Below are 11519 nucleotides of genomic sequence, written 5' to 3' on the forward strand. Positions count from 1 at the left end.
GCCACCACTCACAACCACACCATACCCCTGTAATCTATCAGCACAGTATCAGCTTGCATTGCACTCTTGGTCCTGATGAGTTATATTGCCTGCAGTGAGGACAAGTTCTTAGCATAATCTGTCATTCCTCATTCAGGTCTGGGTAAATGGATGACATTAGCCATCTTCCATGTGGATGGTGTGTGGATGGTGCTGCATCTTGGTGTGACTATAGTATGTAATGCAGCTGGGAGCACATGTCTGTGTTCATGTAGGATGCAAACAGGGATGATATGATTTTCCATGGATTCTTACATTTGTTGCCTTTCAGTAGGCAATATGTACTTGCTCACTGGTGATGAGAGGAGGGGTGTGGGTGCAGTACATATCCACCTATAGTGATGCTGAGCTGGGGGGGATGTTTGTCCTAACCCTATCTGCATCAGGTTGTCTGTAGCTATGTTGTGTGTATATGTGATCTGATTGGCCACCATTACAAGTTGGGTTGGTATGTTGCCTCCGAGATTGCAGACATATGGGGAGATGGCCATGTGGATGTCTCTGATGGATTTCTCCAATTTGTACTCATAGTTGGCCTTACAGTATTCCACCTGTGACCTCATATGCTTGTTCAGACAATGGCTGACTTGATGCCAGGTTGTTTCCTGCCCCAACTTTTCCCTGTATAGCCACTATAGGGACCAAGTCTGTGGTTTGTTTAATGCTGCTGTCCAGCAAAGGGGATTACTGTACAATGGTGGAAGCAGGAATGACAAGTATGGTATTGCTGCATCCGTACAGCCATGTATGTGTTCAATCAGTTGTTTTTAGTGGGCATGGCCACAAAGTCATAACACAGTTGGACACCTCTCCAATTTAGTAATGATAATTATGCTTATTGTACTAACCATGGCTGTGTCAGGGCAATGCAACAACCAGTAGCTGTAGAAGTGTCACTCTTTTGGGTGCACAGTAACTAAGATTACACACGTGTACAACATGTACAGCTGTTTAAACTGACATTTTGCATCCCATGTCTGTTTTCATGAGGTGGACACGTACCTATGTATACTGACATGTGCATAGCTAATACCTCACATACATGTCTGTTCTATGTCAGTATGGCACACTAAATTCACACTCTTGCTGCGCAGTCATCCCTCTCAACCTGTTACAGCAGGACATCTGTAGGATGCTATGCATACATGGGTGCAATGGGACAAAATCAGTGACAGTGTCTCAGTATTGCTGTAACATACTTGAGTCATTCAATAGCACAGTAGCCTTTGCACTGACAGGCATCCTGAGGGGATGTCCAACAGTCATATGGCAAGAAGAGAGGGGAAAGGTTAGGAGGGTGGTATTACGGGTAAGAATTGTAAATGTTGGCAGTATGCGTGGTATAGGGACCAGGCTAGATGATATGATGGCCAGGGGTTGGTTGATATATTGTGTGTTTGGAAGAGACCACATGGAAGAGGGTTATGGCTGGGTGTATGGTAGGCAGGTCACAATTGTGCTATCAAGGTATGGACTAGAGGTGGAAGGGGTAGGGTTTCTTCTGAAGGAACTGTATGCCAATAGTGTTTTGGAGGATGACATAAGTGTCCGATAGAGTGATGTTTCTGAAGCTGTAAGCTGATGGTGTAATGATAACTGTTGTTAGCACATATGCTATGCAAGTCGGTTATGCCATAGATGAGAAAGAGAAATGTGACGTCAGTTGGATGGTGATGACTGTACCCAAGGGTGACAGACTGGTCATTGCAGCAGATGTCAATGGGCATGTTGGTGAAGGGAACAGAGGGGATGGAGAATTGATGGGTATGTATGGTGTTAAAAGGAGTGGAAACAGTGAGATGGTAGTGGAGTTTGCAAAAAGGATGGACATGGCTGTGGTGAATATGCGCTATAATACAAGGGAGGAGCATAGGGTGACATACAAGAGTGGAGTAAGATGCACACAGGTGGAATATATCCAGTGTAGGAGGGCCAGATTATAGGAGATTGGAGACTGTAAAGTTATGACGGAGAAAGTGTATTTAGGCATGTTGGTATGTAAGATGATGCTGGTGATCGAGATGAGGAGGAGTGTGGGAGCAGCACAAAGGATCACATGTTGTGAAATGGAAAAGTGTACTTGTGAGGTGGAGTTCAGGGAAGAGTTGAGACAGGCACTGGGTGGCAGTGACAATCTAACAAATATCTGGTTAAGTACAGTAGAGCTGGTAAGGGAGACAGCTAGATGAGTGCTTGGGGTGACATGTGGATGGAGGAAGCAGTACAAGGACACCTGTTGCTGGACTGAGGAAGTACTAGACAGCATACAGAAACAGAGTTTGGGGAATAAGGAGTGGGATTGTCAGAGAGATGAGGAAAGTAGGCAGGAGTATGAGGAGATGATGTGCATGGCAAAGAAAGAGGTGGCAAAGGCTGAGGATGGGCATATGAAGTGTTCTATGACAGGTTGGACACTAAGGAGGGATGAAAGGAATTGTACCGATTGACTGAGGAAGGAAAGATGTGCAGCAGACAAGGGTGATGAAGGATGATGAGGTATATGTACTCATAAGTGAGGAGAGTGTGTTGAGCACATGGACAGTGTACTTTGAGAGGCTGATGAATGAAGAGAATGAGACAGAGAAGGTTGGATGATGTCGGTATGGTGAATCAGGAAGTGCAATGGCTTACCAAGGAGGAAGTAAGGATAGCTTTGAAGAGGATGAATACTGGCAAGACTGTTGGTCCACATTACATGCCTGTGGAAACATGGGGTTGTTTAGGGGAAATGGCAGTGGTGTGTTAGCCAGACTGTTTACTGATATCTTGGGAAGTGTGAGGTTGCATGAGGAGTGGAAAGAAAGTGCTTGTGTATGGTGTTAAGAATGAGGATGATGTGCAGAGCTGTGATAACTACAGAGGGATAACATTGACCAGTCACAGCATGAAGTTATGGGTAAGAGTAGTGGAAGCTAGGTTACACAGGGAGGTGAGGAGTGCTGATCAGCAGTATGGTGTCATGCATGGAAAGGGCACTACTGATGTGATGTTTGCTCTGTGATTGTTACTGGTGGAATATGGAGAAGGTTAGGAGTTGCTTTGTGTCTGTCTGGACTTACAGAAAGCATATGACAGGGTGCCTAGACAGGAGTTGTGGTATTGTATGATGAAGTCATGAGTGGAAGAGATATATGTAAGAGTGGTACAGGATATGTACAAAGGTGGTGTGACAGCAGTGAGGTCTGCATTGAGATTGATGTTTGTGTTTAAGGTGGAGCAATGACATCATGGATCAGCTGTGAGTCCTTTCTGATTTGCAATGGTGATGGACAAGTTAATAGACAAGATCATACGGGAGTCCCTGTTAAATATGTTGTTTGCCGATGACATTGTGATCTTTATTGAGAGTAGGGAACAGCTTTTGGAGACCCTGGAGAGGTGGACATATGCTCTAGGGAGGAGAGGAATGAAGGTCAGCAGCACTAGGACAGAATATGTGTGTGTGAATGAGTGGGAGGATAGCAGAATGTTGAGGATGCCTGGAGTACAGTTAGCAAAGGAGGATGTGTTCAAATGATTGGGATCAACATTTCAGAGTAATGAGGACTATGGAGGACAGGTGTAGAAAAGAGTACAGGCAGGATGGAGAGGGTGTAGAAGAGTGTCAGGAGTGATATGTGACAGACGAGTACCAGTAAACATGATATGTAAGGTCTACAAGAGGGTAGTGACACCACCTATGTTATATGATTTATAAACAGTGGCATTGACAAAAGTGCAAGGTCAGAGCTGCACATGGTAGAGTCACAGATGTTATGATTTGCACTGGGTGTGACATGGGTGCACAAGTTTAGCAATGTGTATATGACAGGCTCTGGCCATGTTGGATGGGATATGAGACAGTGTTGGAGAGGGAGCATTACATCGGTTTGAACATGTGCTGAGGAGGGGTGCAGAGTAAATTGTGAAAAGGATGGTAAGGATGTAGCTGCCAGGTAAGAGGAAGAGAGGAAGGCCTCAGATAAGGTTTCTGGATGTGGTGAGAGAGAACATGCAGGTGGTTGGTGTGAGAGAGTAGGATTCAGAGGGCAGGCAGAAATGGCAACAGATGATACACTATGGCAATCCCAAATGGGAAAAACCTTCAGACAATGAAGGGGGATGTTGTAATGTCTGTCTTTACAGATTTGGCAAAGATTTGACTGACATAACACAACTCTATGGGTAAATTACTACAAATATGAGGCACACATATGGTCAGTGTGCAGAACACTGGACAGTTGAATAGTATGAGCTCAGTATATAACATGCAGTTCAAGACACAAATCTGCAGCAGTACTTTACACTGCACATGTTCTGTATAGTTGTCTTATATTTACAAGATAAAATGTGTATCATAGTTATATGCACAGGTAACATATGGATATGTATAACATCCCACTAGCTGGCCTAGTCACTACAGATAGAGCCACATGCTATGGCCATCAGTGCTGTTCAGCAGTACATCAGTACAGCAAGTCTTGTTGAGACATATGCTTTCAAACTCATATTTCCCATTATTACAGACCACCTACTGCATTCAATTACATGCTTAGTTGTTTCACATACCTTTTTTCTGGATTTTTCACAGATGTATCCTTATTTTTTTTCTCACACTACTTCAGCTTTGCACTGATGAACTGTCTATGACAGAGGTGGTTTGAATAGATGGCAGCTTGTCTTTTGTAGGTAATGCTCATGACCATGTGATGGCCTGAGCACCAATTGGTGTTCCCCAGTTGCTGATTGCATGCAGAGCAGCTGTGTAGCTATTCCAATAGCCAATGTCATGGCAACACACTCCTATAATTGAGTACTCCATGTGGGCATTGGCCTTTTCCCTTACCTGTGAGGAAGAGATCATTCCTGTCTTTCTTGTTAAGTGGTATAGACTATTTGCAGGCTTCTGAGCCCCCAAGCCCTTCTGTGTTTGAGGGAAGCCTTTTAGCTTGTTTTTTTTTTCTTATAACTAGCCAGTTTTCTAGTTTCAGCACTCAAATCTGTTTTTTTGATCTCAGCACTTGTTCAGAAAAAAAAAAAAAAAAAAAAATTTCATCTGCTTTTACTGTACTTGTGTTTCTACCTACTTCTTTTTACTTTTGCATCATCTTAAAAATACTCAATTGTATTTATTACTGCTTGGTGTAACTCATTCTAAGCCTTTTGGTTTAAACACTTGGGCTTCGACCAGTTAGTTGTTTTGCACTGAGAGGGTTTGTGGTCTGCACTGTTGTGGCAGAACAGGTAGCTTACATCCTTCTAGGTTGAGAACTGCTGATTGAGGGCTCAGTGTCTGTTATTCTAAAAGTGTATTAATTCTGGTTTAAGCACTTGGGCTTTCAAGCCAGTTATTTTACATTAAGAGGGTTCGTGGTCTGCACTCTTGTGGGAGGAGAGGCTGGACTCTGCCCTTCTGAGCTGGGAATTTCTGGTTAAAGGCTTATAGTGCATGCATATCTGAACTGTTTCTTACTGAAGTTGATGCGCCTTGTTTGCTGTGGCATAGACTGGATTCGGGCCTGCTGGATCTAGCTTTGTTTGTGTAACTTGAGCACTAATCCAGACATTCTCTAAAGTATTCAATGGTATTTATTACTGCTTGGTTGTAACTTGATTAAAGTGTAGCTATCATTCAAGTCTTTTGGATTAAGCACTTGGGCTTCAGACCAGTTGTTTACATTAGGAAGGTTTGTGGCAAGCACTGTGGTGGCAGGACAGGTAGCTTTCATCCTTCTAAGTTGGGAACTGCTGATTGAGAGCCCAGTGTCCAAGTGTATTAGTTCTGGTTTAGGCACTTGGGCTTTAGGCCAGTTATTTTACATTAAGAAGGTTCGTGGTCTGCACTCTTGTGGGAGAAGAGGCTGGACTCTGCCCTTCTGAGCTGGGAATTTCTGGTTAAAGGTTTATAGTGCCTGAATATTTGAACTGTATCTTACTGAAATTGGTACACCTTGTTTGCTCTAGCATAGACTAGATCCAGGCCTGCTGAATCTAGCTTTGTTTACATGCTTGTTGTTTGTTTGCTTGTTATTTCCCTGGAAGCTAATTCCACCTAATCATAACTTCTCAGCGCTTCTGTGGATCACTAGTGATATCTGCATTGCTTACTGTACTTATTTCCTTGTTTCACTTGAAAGAAAGTTACTGTTTGTCATTTTTGCATTTAGTTACTTGTAACACATTGCACTCAAGTTACCTGGCACTTGCTCACTAAAGCAATTATATAAGTCAGCACTAAAATTAAAAGCACTACACCCTCACTCCCCACTGGCCCTTGTTTTCAATTAAGGATTTCCCAATATTATTCTAGCATGTCCAAAGGTCAGTTGTCAATCTCCTCTCCGGTCCAGCTGGTGAATCTGGGAATCTTGAGGCAATGTTATAACTGCCTCATGTACACAGACAACCCTCTCCTCCTCCCACATAACACAAATACTTGCGAGAGATGCAGCTATTTAGCCAAACTGGAGGCTGAGCTCTCTCAACTCAGGACTGGCAAGACCAGACAGAAGGAGAAGGCAACTACACACACCACAAAACCAGCCTCACATAATGCTACCACTCCACTGAATCAAACACATAAACACACAAAGACATACTCGGAGGCTCTGAGTAAAATTTACCTTAACAGCAGAGGCCTCCAAAGCAGACACCCAAACAACTGCTACCTCAAGACACCCCACAAGCAATGCATAAACCACAAAAGCAGTGTGCAAAGCAGTCACAGCCCTTAAGGCCAAATACAACACCAAACATACTTGTCATAGGTGACTCCATAGTCAGACACACTGACGTCCCACTCACCAGGCTGAACAAGGAGAGGGTCACAGTAAGCTGCCTATCGAGCGCTAGAATCCGCCACATAACACAAGCACTCGGGTCACTCCACGGCAAGTACAAATATGACACAGTCATTGTCCATGCTGGTGTGAGCGACCTGAGGCGATACCTCCCTGGACTACATGAAAAGAGACATAGAGGAGCTCTCTGATTATGTAGCCCAGGCAGGTATGACCCTAACCCTGAGCAGTATCCTTCCTTCACCAAGAATGATGCCACAATATAGAGACAAGATGATCAGCTTTAACAATTGGCTTAATGTCTGGTGTCATTCAAAGAGGATCAGTGTCTGTCTGCCTGGGATGACATGCTTGACAAGCCACGCTGCTCATGAGGGGCGGCTTGCACCTGTCACCCCTGGGATTCCGGATATTGGCTAAGGCTCTTGCCACCCCCATAGTGCCTTTTTTAGGCAAGGCTCAAATTCTAAACCTACCACCATAGAAAACAAAATGGGAAGAAACTGAGGGCAATGCTGCTCAATGCCAGAAGTCTAAATCTCAAAATGCACGCCTTTTCGAGGCCCTTCTCAGTATGGAGAACATCGATGTCTGTGCTGTAACTGAAACCTGATTCAAGGCTCCTGAGAGCACCCTGGCACTATTAGGTTTTACCTCATATCATGCGTTCCGGCCCCAAAACCCGGACCACACCACAAAAGGAAAGGGTGTATCCATATTCATAAAGGATACCCACACCTCCAGGTTGGTGGCAACGCACGAAGCTTCGGAAACCATCCAGGTGCAACTAACCATAGGCAAAACTGCTCTACAAATTGTAGCATGCTACAGGCCACCCTCTCAAACTCAGGAACCCCACACAGCCTTCCTGAAGACACTGGAGGGTATAAATGTATCTCCAAACACCATCATATTGGGTGACTTCAACTACCTGAATATAGACTGGGAACATTACTCAAGCCCTAACTTTCTAGCCCAACGGTTCCTGGAGTTATAAATTCAAATGCCATGGAACAGCTAGTCACTGTTCCCACGAGAGGAGAAAATATACTAGATCTCATTGTCACAAACATGGGGACAAAATGCTCCACACCGGAAGTATATCCCTCATTGGTGAGATCTGATCATAAACTAATCTCACTGGAAATCCACATCCCACCCCCACCCCAAACAAAAAAGACCATAGTGAAGAACTTCTCTAAAGCAAACTTCACACTACTCAAGACTGGTGTGGTATCCTTCAAGGCCCCTGAGCCAGTGGAAACCACAACCCAAGCTGCGGAAGCCCTTACAAATGCCTTCTATGAACACCTCCAGGACTGCATGGATCAGGCAATCCCAAATAAAACCAAGACTCTTTCCACAAAGGGCAAACATCCAGTCTGGTGGACCCCAGCCATTAACAAACTTTACAATAAGAGGAGAAAGCTATTACATGATAGAACAAAATCCATAAAAGGGAAGTCACCCTGATCATTATTAGTAAAAAATCGAGCACTCATAAAATCAACTAAGGCCAATTTTGAGAGAAAAATTGCCATGGATTCAAAGGACAATCATAAGGCCTTTTCAGCTATGTTAGGAACCTGGGTGGAAACTCCCAGATATGCTCAGAATTAGTCCAAAATGATACAAAATCACTGAACCCACAGACATTGCCAACATACTGGCAGACAGGTTCAGTGCAAACTCACCCCTCTCCCCTAAAGGAGAGATAACTATCCCAGCTGAGTGTAGCCTCCCGGACATCTCAAATGCGCGGGTGAAAGCTGCTCTCTCTAAAGCTAAAACACAGCATCAATGGGACGGATGGTGTCCCGGCTGTGTGCTACACGAGCTAAATGAGGAATTAAACCAGACATAAGGCAGCTGTTTAATCTCAGCCTTACCACAGGATCACGTGCCCAAGAAGTGGCGTGTGGCAACTGTGGTCCCACTCCACAAAGGCGCCTCACGGACCCTGGTAATTACGCCCCATAAGCTTAACAAGTCTAGTCTGCAAAGCTATGGAGAGGATCATAATGGAGCTCATAAACAAAGATATAGAGGACTTGCAGACATTGGACCCGACCCAGTTTGGCTTTGTCAAGGGAAGATCATGCCTTTTGAACTTGGTGACTTCTTGAAACAGTCACCAAGGCCATTGATGAGGAAAGGCAGTCCATACAGCCTACCTTGACTTTGCAAAGGCTTTCGACACAATACCCCACTCGGGTATTGTAGAAAAACTACCAGCTTAAATGTAAACCCATATGTCACAAGATGGGTTGCAAACTGGCTTAAGGACAGAACCCACAGGGTTAGAGCTGCTGGCGCTATGTCAGACTCCAAGCCGGTCACAAGTGGTGTCCCACAGGGTCGGTCCTTGGCCCCCTATTGTTTGGCATCTACTTCTCAGAAGTACAGGCCAACATGGGAGGACTTTGGCTGACAAAGTTTGCAGGCGACTGCAAACTGAAGCCATAGTGGAAAGTGCATTGGACACGGATATCCTTCAGCAGGGACTCACGGCAACAGATAGGTGGTGCCAGGGCCTTGGCCCGGAGTTAAGCCAAAAATGTATAGTCATACCCTTCGGGAAAAACAAGGTAACCCCAAGCTACCATATAGGTGGCAATCCACTAAGCACAGAAGAGGTTATCAGGGACCTGGGGACCCAGGTTGACAGTGGCCTTTCTTTTGACACTCACGTTGCTAAAGTGGTTAGAAAGACCTTCTACATTGCCCACCTGATCATGAAGGGATTCACATCCAGATCTAGTGAGGTCATTGTTCCCCTGTACTCTTCACTTATCAGACCAATGATCGAGTACAATACCCCATTAGGGATGTATCTCACCCGACATCTGCAGCAATTGGAGAGAGCGCAAAAGTGCCCCACCAAAGGGTAAAGGGACTCCAAAATCTGTCATATGCTGCCAGATTGAAGAAACTCCAGCTCTATTCAGTCGCATACCGTCTGCTCAGAGGTGACATGTGCCTGACATACAAGGCCATGTCCAACCCAGAATTAATGGACATGCTCCACCTCAAAAATCCAAATCCACCAAAACCACCAGAGCAAGCGACTTAAACCTTACCATGGATATAAATAGGGCGTGCTGGAGGGATAGATTTATCACTCAGAGACTCCCTATGCTGTGGAATAAAATCCCGGTCCATGTGAGGCAGAGCACCTCGCTGACTCTGTTCAAGAGAAATCTAGACCTGTGGATGGGAGATCGTAGGTTTACCCCGGGAATCATCTCTGTGTCACTGCTGGACAGAGGCACAACAAACTAATGGGCACAGTATTTTTTCATATAAGGGGTGGCGTAAGCCACAAAAATTTGGGCTAGGCTTATAAATGCCTTAGGGCAGATAGCCTAGTATAAACCTATGAACCTATGAACCTATGAAGGTGTGTGAGCTAATACTTCTTAGAACAAGACCTGTGGAGACAAGCCAACTAAATGGTGGAGAAGATTCATGACTTATGGGCAGAATGTGAGTATTGCTGTTATTTAACAGGGTTTGTCTGAACATACTACTTCTGCATGTGTTTCAGTCTGACAAAGTTCTGTGTCTGCATAGCTCTTAACTCATTCACTCCAGAGCAGCTCAGGAAAAGCTGCCTGCTGAATTCCACCATAGGAACAACAGAGCAGCCTGAGCTCATTTTCAGAAAATCCATTTGTAATACTATACAGAAAACAAATGCTCATAACTCTTTAACTATAAGAGCTACACTAAAAGTGTAAACGCGAAAGTTGTTCAGCAGACACTGACCTTTCCAGCAGTGTAAATGTTGATAGTGCATATCAAAGTCATAATGAAATATTTGGCAAGGAATGCTGATATTGTGCAATTTTTTTAATTTTTTGGAAAAGCAAAGCACAATATCTTGGTCTATGTACCATGCAGACCCATACAATTTGAATTTAATTTGTTAGTATGAATGTCAGCTTTAAAATGATACTTTAACCATAACTGTGTGACACTCCTTCCATCAGATATTCACAGAAATATGATTAGTATATTATTTCTCATAATTGATAAATAAACAAAACATAATACCTCATCACCTGTAACAGACAGAGCCTACATATCAGTGTAGAAGTTGTGCATCTGAATGTCAGCTTCAAAATGATGCATCATTTGTGTGATTACCAAGCTCCCAAGCAAAGATATGGGCATAATAATGAGAAGTATTGTAAATGTATAATTTTCATATTTGTACAAGACTAAACAAACTGTAATATCTGTACATGTTTACAGTGCCTAGACACAGTTCTTTTACCATGTTGTAAGGAGAAACACTGTCTTCAAAATGATGCATTACTTCAAACAATGTGGTGCTCCCTTACAAAGTTATTTACCAAAATATGAAAAAAATCATAATTTCCATAACCTAAGTCAGAAACAAACTCTGTTATCTGCCTATGAGTACAACATACAGGTACCATTCTTTTACCATGTTAGAACTATAAATAATCTTTTCAAAATGAGGTATTACTTAGCACATTCAGATGCTCCCTTGCAAAGTTATTTACCAAAATATGAAAAAAATCATAATTTCCATAACCATAAGTCTCAAACAAACTTTGATATCTGCACATGTGTCAAACATACTGGCACAATTCTTTTACCATATTAGAACCAGCAATACTGTCTTCAAAATGAGATATTACTTGGCACATTCAGATGCTCCCTTGCAAAGTT

Source organism: Protopterus annectens, chromosome 8.part0 (genome assembly GCF_019279795.1).
Source record: "Protopterus annectens isolate FY-2018-M chromosome 8.part0, PAN1.0, whole genome shotgun sequence".
NCBI lineage: Eukaryota > Metazoa > Chordata > Ceratodontiformes > Protopteridae > Protopterus > Protopterus annectens.